The sequence below is a fragment of the Chelonoidis abingdonii genome, chromosome 4 (assembly GCF_003597395.2).
Source record: "Chelonoidis abingdonii isolate Lonesome George chromosome 4, CheloAbing_2.0, whole genome shotgun sequence".
In the NCBI taxonomy this organism is placed as follows: domain Eukaryota; kingdom Metazoa; phylum Chordata; order Testudines; family Testudinidae; genus Chelonoidis; species Chelonoidis abingdonii.
Window position 1 is genome coordinate 100,210,178 of NC_133772.1, and position 10,664 is coordinate 100,220,841.

General features: G+C 40.0%; 1 protein-coding gene across 3 annotated transcripts in view; it reads right to left on the reverse strand.

The window, feature by feature from the left end:
* NOVA1 (NOVA alternative splicing regulator 1) overlaps window positions 1-10,664 on the reverse strand; it is a 280,986-nt gene that overhangs the window by 164,503 nt on the left and 105,819 nt on the right. The gene's annotated exons all lie outside the window — the stretch shown is intronic.

A 10,664-nucleotide genomic window follows, 5' to 3' on the forward strand; every position in this document is an offset into this window, starting at 1 on the left:
CGCAAACTTTGAATTTCATTTCCTGTTTGCCCAGTGTGGAGCTCTGTTCAGCATGGGTGGCGATGTAGTCTCAAATCCAAAAAGAGCTCCAGCATGGACCATACGGAGATACTGGATCTGATCACTGTATGGGAGACAAATCTGTTCTATCAGAGCTCTGTTACAGAAGACAAAATGCCAAAGCATTTGAAAAAAATCTCCAGGCTATGATCAGAGTTCACAGCACAGTGCTGTGTGACAAGCATAACGAAAAAGCCAAAGAATCAAATGGACGGCTCAAGGAGGGAGGGAGGGAGGGGATACTGAGGATCCAGCTATCCCATAGTCCCTGCAGTCTCTGAAAATCGTTTGCATTCTTGGCTGAGCTCCCAATGCCTGTAGGGTCAAACACATTGTCCAGGGTGGTTCAGGTATATCTCGTCAATTTACCCTCCCCCGGGCTTTTCCTCTCTACCTGGCCACTGCATCCGAGTTCAGATTGCTGTCCAGAGCGGTCACAATGGTGCACTGTGGGATACCGCCCGGAGGCCAATACCGTCGATTTGCGGCCACACTAACCCTAATCCGATATGGTAATACCAATTTCAGCGCTACTCCTCTTGTCGGGGAGGAGTACAGAAACCAGTTCAAAGAGCCCTTTATATGGATATAAAGGGTCTTGTTGTGTGGACGGGTGCAGCGTTAAATTGGTTTAACGCTGCTAAAATCAGTTTAAACGCGTAGTGTAGACCAGGCCTGAGTCTCCCTTTTAGGCATGCAGTCAAGAACTAAACAATAGATGTTGATTGCTGTGCCAAGAGATTGGTCTTGCCTAGGTGGACACATTTTATTATTTTGTAATTAATGTCAGGTCTTATGCACATGTAATATATAAAGTCAGCAAAAAAAAAAGTAAATATTTTTGATCAGACTTTGTATGCTTTATGGAAAGTAAAAGGAATTTTAAAATCCTTTGTTTGAAGGTAAATTGAGTGGAAAGGACATGTAAGTCTACGTTCATTTTTTATTTTATTCCTTCTAAATATTTGTATCATTTAAGGATCTCTGGGGACTTAGCCTCTACTATAGGATGTTCAAGCGTAACTTTCACATCAGTGAGAAAGGAATATTTGTGTACCAAAAAAAAAAGTTATTGAAGAATCCACTATGGGAGGTTAGGACCAGAGTTCTCCTTAGCAGTAAAGCAATAAAAGAGCCTGGCAGCATAACTGGGAGAAGCAAACTCAGGACAGGTTGCTGCTCCTATATTAGGATTTCATTCACTGAGGAGAAAGAAAATCACATCATTTCGAGTTTCTTCAATGAGCAGCTCCTCCCAGAAAGTAGAAAAAATAATTGCTTTTATTCCCAGTAATTTGGTAATATAACGAGACTCCCGCAGAAAATATCAAGAAAAGTCAGGTCCTTCTTCTGAAATGTCATCTGGTTCAGTATCCCAGTAGTTAGGAGAATGAGGAGCGATTTGTTACCTCAGAGGCAATATGAAGAGTCGGGAGGTGGGGGAGGGGGACTGTTCTCCTCACACAACAGTATGAAAACTCTCCATAACTTTGGTAAACATGAGTGTCTGAGCTAAAGCAGACTACCTGACCTAGAGCACACGGTAATTAAGGATGCTTTTATAGCCATAGTTTACTCTGTTTCCCAAAACCTCCTCTGTTAGAGGGCCTGGGTCAAACCAAGAAGACAGCCACATCTCTGACTGAAAAATTAGACAGACTGAAGATTTCCTACCTTCTCCAGAGACTTCAGTGTGAGTGAAACAGGCTCATCAGAATTACTGGAAGTGGAAAGATCAGGAATACAGATGTTTCTGAGACTGTCTTGCTTGACAGCTGGAATCCTGCAGGCAGGAGGGGCAAACAGAACTGGGCGCTGTGGATGGAAGGGATTCCTTGTAATATAAACATTTTATTCCTATCTTTCTAATTTTTTTCTGATTAAGCTAGTAAATCACTGTTCTTTTATGTCATAAAAGAACAGGAATGAGTTTCTGGGATGCTTTCTGTAACATGTCAGAGCAAAACTGGGGAGTCTTGGAGACAGCTTATGATAGCTCTAATACTGAGTACTAAAACATCTGTTAAGTTTGATTGGTGTTTCTGCATATCACTAACATACAGATGGTAAACGACCTATGAGCTCTACAAATTCACCTACAAGAGTTCCAGAAATTATTTTACTTAATTCTTTATGTTTTTATATATATTTAAAGTGCACCTGTTCACAAAAGACAGATCCAGGTACAAACACAAATATAGTTTTATTCTTTTCATATGATATCAATAAACAACTACAATGAATTTAGAACCTATGTAAAAAGGAACATAAGTGAAGCATAAAACACACATTGTAGTATGAGCAAGGAAACAACTTTTAACATACAAAAGATACTTCGGTCATTTTACAAGATTTTAATTGTTCGAAAACAAAAGCACAAACATTCAAGATAAAATACATAACCCAAGAAATATAAGGCAGACTACACCACTCAAGTGTAGTCACATCGAACATGACATAACCATTAGAGCTGCTAACACAAATCTTTATGGAACTTGTCCAGAAACCAGATATTGATATTATAAAATGAGTCTTCCAAAGCTTGTATGCAATGTTGTTGTAGCTGTGTATGTCCCAGGATAGTAGAGAGACAAGGTGGGTGAGGTAATATGTTTTACTGGACCAACTTCTGTTGATGAGAGAGACAAGCTTTCCAGCTTACACAGAGCTCTTCTTTAGGTATGGGAAATGTAATCAGCATGCCCCAGCTAAATACAAGGTAGAACAGAATGTTTACATAAGTAGTTTATCCATATTTCAGGGCCCATTCAAGGTGAAGTGGCTCGTTAATACTCTTCTAGTCATAGGGATAGAGGGAGGGGAAAAGCAGAAAATCAGGAGATTTACCTGGAAATCATGCAAGAAATTCAAAACAACTATCAAAAAACTTGATGGCAGCCATCTAATAGAAAAACAAAAAGTCGAACCAACTACAATTACTCCACAACCCACAGATCACTATGTCCAGGAGAAGCCATGGCACCGGAAGCCTCCATATGTACAATACATGACACCTTATTTGAACTCTCTGACTGAACTTCTGCCTCCCCCTCACCTAGCACCTGATATCATAACAACATGTGGAGAACTAGAAGAATTCTTCTGCTGACTTCACAATAACAACACCACCACTCACAATTACCATGTCCCCACTGACAATCATAAGAAAGAAGAACCATCCAACTGGACACCACAGAGCAGAGGAAACCATACTCCTGAACCTTATACCGATTGCTTCAGCAAAAAAATTGACTGAAGTCCTTCAACATCACATCCATCACAATTTTTCCAGTGCCAAGAGTTATACTATACTGTCCCTGAAATCTAACCACCAGATAGTGATCAAACCAGCAGACACCAACATAGTCCTCAACTATGAGGACTATGTTAACAAGGCCAAACAACTCCTCTCTGACACCACCTACTATAAAGAACTCAAAGATAACCCCACATCACAATTTACACAGGAATTTAAAGATATCTTTAAATGCTTCCCTAAGCAACTCCAAGAGAAACTCTACAAATTCATCTTTCATGGAACTTCTACATGCTTCCCAGGAATCACAAACAAGGGAACTCAGGCAGACCCATCATATCTGGCCGTGGCACTCTTACTGAAGGAATATTGGGACTCACAGAAACTATTCTCAAACAACTCACCCCACAAAGGGCCAACTTCGTCCACAACACAACCGACTTCCTCCACGAAACACCACAACATTAAAAACCTGCCTCAGAATGCTATCTTTGCCACCATGGATGTCACCTCCTTATACACCATCATCCCTCATAATGATAGCATAGCTGCCTGCTTCAAATATTTGCAAGACAATGGACAACCTTCAGATATCCACCCCAAACACATTGCCAAAAATCATCCATTCCATCCTCACCTATAACAATTTTACATTCAGCAACTAACACTTTGTCGAAACCATGGGAACAGACATGGGTACTAGGATGGCTCCCTAATATGCCAACCTCTTCATGGGCTTCCTTGAAGAAAATTACTGGACCAAGTGTACCACAAAAACAGTGATATAACTGAGATATAGCTATGATATTTTCATCTTTCGGACAACTTAAATTCCTTCATAGATTTCCACCACAACTTCAACAACTACCACCTGTCCACTAAACTCCCACAGCAGCATCAACTTGCTGGACACCACAATCAGCTTCAACAATGGAATCCTACAGACAACTATATACAAGAAACCCACAAACACCACACCTAACACCAAGAAATCTGTTCTCTGCAGCCACACATTCAGATACCACAGAATATGCTCTGACGAGAAAGTCCGGGATATACAGCTTAACACACTCAATACCTGAGAGAATTTGCTTCAATGCAGACATAAAACCTTCTCTGATCGCACACCACTAGTTATCACCTACCACTCCATGCTGGAACCCATATGAGTACCATCAAACGATTACATCCCATACTCAATTGGGACTGCATCCTGAAAGAAATCTTCCTTTAATCCCCTTTTCCGGCCTTCAAATGTCTCCCCAACCTCATCATCAGAAGCAAGCTCCCCACAGACTACGGCAGACCAACTCAAAGGCACCAAATCCTGCCAGAACAACAGATGCAAAACCTGCAGACATATTTCCACTGCTACAATGATCAACATCCTCACAACGCACCTTTCAAGATCCATGGGTCCTACACATGCCTATCACAATATGCCCCAACAGCAACTATATGGGTGAAACCAGACAATCACTTTCAAATCAACTCACATAGGAAAATGATAAAAGGCAAAAATACCACTTCACCTGTGAGTGAACGCTTTTTACCAAGTGATCACTGCATCTGACCTATCAGTCCTCATGCTTAAAGGAAAGCTCCACAACTCTTTCAAAAGACAAACCTGGGAGCTTCAATTGATAACTTTGCTAGACAGTAAAATTCCTGGACTGAATAGACACATTGGATTTATGGCTTATTACAACCCTCACTCCCAGATGCTTCCCTCCCTCTTCCTTTCCTCTCTATGACTAAGGGATGTTAATGGGCCTCTTTACCTTGAATGGTCCCTTAAAATTTTTTTTTTAACTATTTATGCTAATCTGTTCCACCTTGCATTTAGCTGTGACAGTCTGGGTACACCTGCACTGCAATGAAAAACTCTACAGCAGAAACAAGTTCATCCCTACAGAAAGTAGTGGTGCTAGTATATTTAGAGAGCAGACCAACACAAATAAATTGTTAAAAAGTGGAAGCAGAGGAAAGACATCAAATCAAGAATTTGAAAACAGAATTGGCAGACACAGGTGTGTAATCTGTTCTGTTTTTTCCAATCTATATATATGTTCAGTAAAAAGATGGACATTGTTAACAGACATATCAAATGGGGATTGGCAGCATGTACACTGATATTGTTGAAGTCATAAAGGAGCTTAGTTATTTGTAACTTGAGTGCTGCACCGATGGCTTCCCATCCATAGTGATCCCATTGACTGTATGATTGCTTTGCTGAAACATAGTAAATAAGGGCGTACAAATATCACTGCTACTCAAGCAGCAGTAGCTGAGGAGTACTCATTTGAGGAAATTTTTCAAAGAGAGTTTTACTAAGTGCAAGAGGAGTAGCTGTGCTTTAGATGCCTCATTTCAAGTACTGGTTTTCTTCCTATGCTTGGTTTAAATTCTAGGGGTGAATCTAGACAAAAATTGTAGTGTTTTCTTGAGTTTTCTGAATTGGGAGGCAGAGACAAAGATTTAATGGAACTTGCAATTCTAAATCATGTAGGTGCCTTTTAAAAAAATCTCTCCCAACATCTCAACTGAACTATTGAGTGCTATAAGTGTGTCAACATTACATAAACAGAAACTTATACAGAATACTCAAAGCCTTCAACCATCAGTGTGCTCTAAAACAAAAACAAAAAAATCAAACAAAATTCTATAAAAACAACTTGCAACCACACCAGCATCTTTCCTAAATGATCAAGCTGGCTTCAAAATATCGTAATTTTCGCTAATAGAGCAGAACCATAAACAGATTGAAATACTGAGAACTGTACACCCTGTAACTTTATTGTTCATTTTAAAAGGCAGTTTTTACTGCATTACACTGAACGTATGTTTACATTGCATACTCCTTTCAGCCCCATGTACAGTACATATACCAAACACATCCTTAGCCCAGATATAAATAGCAGAATAGATAATGAGGCACTGCTTATGCAAGTAAGACACTCCTGAATTCTGTGGGTATGTACCCTATAGGGCTCTCTATTTGCCCCAAGTAGTGCCTCCTCCGCATCTACACTACTATTTTTAGCAGTGTTGTGTTCTGCTGCAGGGAAACCTGAAAGACTTTGGCAGCTCACTACTGCTGGAGCCTTTCCCTGCTGCAGGGAGCTGCCAAACCCTTCCTCGTGAGAAAAGGCTGTGGCAGGGGAAGGCAGCAGAGAAAAGCTCCATCAGCTCCCTGCCTCCCCACTGCCAGAGCCTTTCACCGACACATGCAGCTACACACCACAGACACAGTCTGTTTTTCACTGCACTGTGTAGGTATACATACCATTGCAACAGGTGTGTAGTCTAGACACGGCCTAATATCATAAAAAGTCCCCCAAAAAATATAACTCTAGCTCAGCACTGTGATATATTAATGGTGCAAGTGTACGCTTTTTAAAAAAAAAAAAAAAAAAAACACGCTTACTCAATAGTAGAATACATTCATAAAATACATGTTCTACAAACATGTTCTTATGTAGGAATACATTTTAATAATTATTTTTTCTTATTTAATATTATGACACAATGCTATTTGTTTCTTGATATATACTTCTTTGCGTAGAAATGTTTTTTAAAAAGTAAGAAAAAACGTTAGACTGAAGTTAAGGTTGAGTACATAAAAGTTTAAGGGTAAAACACATTACAGAGAAGATGTAATTATCCCCAAAAGAAAACAAGCATAACAAATCCGGGAAATTCAGATTCAAGGATAAACTTAAAAAGAAATCCAAACACATTAAGGTATGGTACAGCAAAGGAACCGAAACATCTTTAACTCTACTACCTTATCTCTGTCATGTGTTTTATCCTTAAGTTACTTATGCAATCTTAATTCCCATTTAATTATTACTATTATTAAAGTACAACATTTACATTCATTTTGGCCACAGGTTCTATTTCTCAGGAAGTAAACATAGAAAAATAGAATGCTATTTCACTTTCCATAGCATTTTCCATAAAAACAATATCTCAAAGAACTTTACAGAGTTATATAATATTATATATTATACAGAGTAAGTCACCAAACAAGAAAACAAAGAGGTGTAAAAGCACAATTATAGTGAATAAATTAAAGTATCATCAAGCAAATTACAGTGAGACAGACCTATTAAAAGGAGTAAGTTAAGATGATATTTCAAAAGAAGTGGAGTGTCAGTGAAGTACTATAATAAGAGGGACATTCAACCTACCAAAAATATAAAATACATTATTTTATCTACAGGTCTAGAATTGTTAGATTGCTAGCTCCCATTTAGCATGCTCTATGCTGGAGACTCTATACTGTCCACCTAGCAAAGCTAAGGACTAAAGGTGGCCCTAAAGATACAGGTAATTGTTATTTTCTCCAATTGGTGTATTTAAAAAGACAACCACCAACACTGGTTTAAATTGAACACTTTTCTTTTTTTTTTTTTTTTTGAGAAAATAAAAGTTATCTTTCCCTGGTAACTCTAATCTTGAACAGTGGCTCATTTGTTCTCTCTCAGGAACAACTAAACAACTAAAATAGGAATTGGTGATCCATAATACGGGCAGAATGCTGAAACTACAGAAATCAAAATAAAATTAAGTTTTACATTCATAATGTGCTCTGTGCCCTTTCCCACACAGCTTGCATTCAGCACTTTATTCTAATCATTTTAGGTTTCTGATGTTTAGATTTGCAAATCGCATTTTAGGCATGAGATGCCTCATTTTTCCAAGCTCCTTTTGTTTGCTAAGTTTTTAATGTTTTATATTTTACAACCTGTGAAGTCTCTTCCCTTACTAAAGTTAAAAACGTCACTCCACACAACTACAAGGATATTTACAAATCGTTAATTGATGGGCTGATCATAAGCATTAGATGATAAATACTAGGCTTTCTTGAAGGGAGAGGGAAATATTAAGAAAAAGCAAAAACACAAATTACATGGACTTCATAAAAAGTAAAAATAGGTCAAATTTTGAGCTTTACAATTTCAAAAGTAGGAAATAGTTTAGATTTAATACGTCTAATTAAGGTATTGGGAAACAAAGTGAGTTAATACTACTTTCATACTCTGGTCACCGACTAGATAAGCATATATGCTATCATGGGAAAGCATCTGAAATACATTTGTTAATCTTGATTAATTTTCTTTTCATTTTTATATAAGCAACTCTTCCCAGAAGCAAGGTTTGAATTACTATTTCTGAAATGATGATACCCAATCAGCATTTTAGTTTGACTGAAAATAATTGCTTCAAACATTTCACAATGGCTCCTACTTCCTATGATATACTATAATTAGGTAACGAACTATACTGATTTGTCACATACTTCAACAAAGATGTTACACAAAAACTATTAAGACAAAACACTTTCATCAAACAGTAACACACTACCAAATATCCAAGTGTACCTTGTCCTTGATCACAATGGGAACACTTTTATTTCAAAGTTATTCAAATATGAAAAAGCAACTGGTGAATAAATCTGTGATCTCTATTAATGTTGGAGGATGGACTGCGTAGGTATGTCAACATTGCAATAAAAAACCCACATCACCAAGTGTCAGAGCGCAGGTCAACTCATAGACTTGCAGGGCTCAGGCTACATGGCTAAAAAGAGCTCGGACTAGAGCCTGAGACTCTCAGGCCTCAGCCTGAGCAGGATGTCAACATTACTATTTTTAGCCCCGCAGTCCAAGCCCAGTGAGCCTGAGCCAGTTGACCCAAGCTTTGAGACTCTGCGCTGCAGGTCTTTTATTGCAGTGTAGACATACCATGAGTATCTTCATAAAACCAAAATGAACAAAAAAAACCAATGTCTTTTCTTGTAATTCATATGTAGTTATATGATCTAAGGCCCAGATCCACAAAAGGACTTAGGCACCTTTCTGCTACTTTAGGCCAGGTCTACACTGCGACTTTAAATCGGTTTAATGGCCGATATACCGATTTAACGCTGTATCCGTTCACACGACGTCGTCATTAATATCGAGTTAACCGCCTCCTTAAATCCGATTTCGGAACTCCTCCCAACGAGAGGAGTAGCGCTAAATTCGGATAGTGATAACTCGATTAGGGTTCGTGTGGACGGAAATCGACGTTATTGGCCTCCGGGCGGCATCCAGAGTGCTGCATGACCGTTCTGGACAGCAATCTGAACTCGGATGCAGGGGCAGGTAAACAGGAAAAGCCCCGCGAACTTTTGAATTACATTTCTGCTTGTCCAGCGTGGAGCTCTGATCAGCACGGCTGGCGATGCAGTCTCAAACCAAAAAGAGCTCGCAGCATGGACCGTACGGGAGATACAGGTCTGAACTGCTGTTTGGGGAGACAAATCTGTTGTATCCAGCTCCGTACAGAACACGAAATGCCAAAGCGTTTGAATAAAAACTGCAGGATACACAGCGCTGCGTGACAAGCGTAACGGGAAGCCAGAGACTCAAACGGACGCTCATGAAGGGAGGGAGGGGGTACTGAGACTCCAGCTATCCACAGTCCACAGCAGTCTCTGAAAATTATTTGCATTATTGGCAGAGCTCCCAATGTCTGTAGGGTCAAACACAGTGTCTGCCGTGGTTCAGGGAACAGCTCCTCAGTTTCCCCCCCCCACAACGTGAAAAAAAAAGGGTAAGAAATCATTCCTTGACTACTTTCATGTCACCCTATGTGTACTGAATGCTGCTGGCAGACGCGATGCTGCTGCGGTGAAGAGCAGTATCCGCTCCTCTGCCCTCCGCAGGGGTAAGACGGCGCCCGTGAGTGCTCCTGGCTGAGTGTGGCCGGGGTCCGGGGTAAAATGGGAATGACTCCTTTCTCTGACAGTGGATGGTACAAAAACGCCTGGTAACTGTCTTCATCTTATCACCTGGGGGCTGAGCTTCATCAGACCCTTCCTCTCTTGCGTAAAGAAAAGATTCTGAACTGCATGGACTGTCATAGCCTTGGTGGCTCCCTCCCCTCATTTGATCTCAGTAACTACTCTGTGATTCTTATTCATGCATTCTTCATAACATCATGCCAACAATGGGTGGGGGGCACTGCTGTGGTAGCCCAGGTAGGTGGGAAGCAACGGTTGCGTTACTTGCAGCGGCTCCCTCTGTGAATACTGACGCGGAGCAGCTGCGCTGTGCTACACTGATTTAATACACTGTATCCTATTCTTGTCTGACTGACTCTATTTTTATTAACCGTAAAGGGCAGGATTGACTCAGTCCCAAGTGAGTTAATCCCCATTTTCCTTTCAAAAATTTACACAGGGTATTATCCGTTCTGTCCCATTTACTGGTGAGTGTAACAAAAAGAGATGAGCAGGTAACAGTTTCTCTGTCTACAGTAGTACTGACCATCTACCACCAGGAAGGGGGAGAGAGCG